The following is a 509-nucleotide window of genomic DNA, read 5'->3' as shown; positions in this document are numbered from 1 at the left end:
GTTTACACTCTGACATTCCCCTTTGACATCACTTCCTGTTTCTTCAAATGCCGATATCTCAACAACCGTTCATCTGAGCAACGTGAAATTTGTTTTGCAACATGTTATCAATGTTATCTTTTCAAAAAAATGCATTCATGTTTATTACAAACATTTGATGTCACAGACACTTTAAATGCCCACTTTGTCTATATCATCAGGTTAAGTAGAGAGTAAATCCTGTTTCAACCTTTTAAATTTGTCATTTGGTCCACATGAAATTTTAATTATTTGAACAGATAAAACGTTTCAGTCAAGAACAAAGATGCCGATCCTGTATCTGGATAGCTACACCGATAGTTTATTAGAGGAAGCAGTGAAGGACCTGCTAGTATCTGTTAGTGCGTCCTTGACTCGTCAGGTCAGAGCTGCTGTTCTCCACCTGTCTGTCTGTCACGCTGTATTTACTGAGTACATCTCAGCCATCCATCAGTTCCAGTTTATACCACCTCACTTCACCTCTGATACAA

The 509-nt window shown here is 38.3% G+C and overlaps 1 protein-coding gene across 1 annotated transcript in view; it reads left to right on the top strand.

Annotated features, from left to right (window-relative positions):
* LOC106537111 (zeta-sarcoglycan) overlaps nucleotides 1–509 on the top strand; it is a gene marked incomplete at its 5' end in the record, with an annotated part of 3,301 nt that overhangs the window by 1,559 nt on the left and 1,233 nt on the right.

The sequence above is a fragment of the Austrofundulus limnaeus genome, unplaced genomic scaffold, assembly GCF_001266775.1.
Source record: "Austrofundulus limnaeus strain Quisiro unplaced genomic scaffold, Austrofundulus_limnaeus-1.0 Scaffold2135, whole genome shotgun sequence".
Classification (NCBI taxonomy): Eukaryota; Metazoa; Chordata; class Actinopteri; order Cyprinodontiformes; family Rivulidae; genus Austrofundulus; species Austrofundulus limnaeus.
Note: the sequence above shows the minus strand (reverse complement) of the source record. Positions and strands in the feature narration are given on the sequence as shown.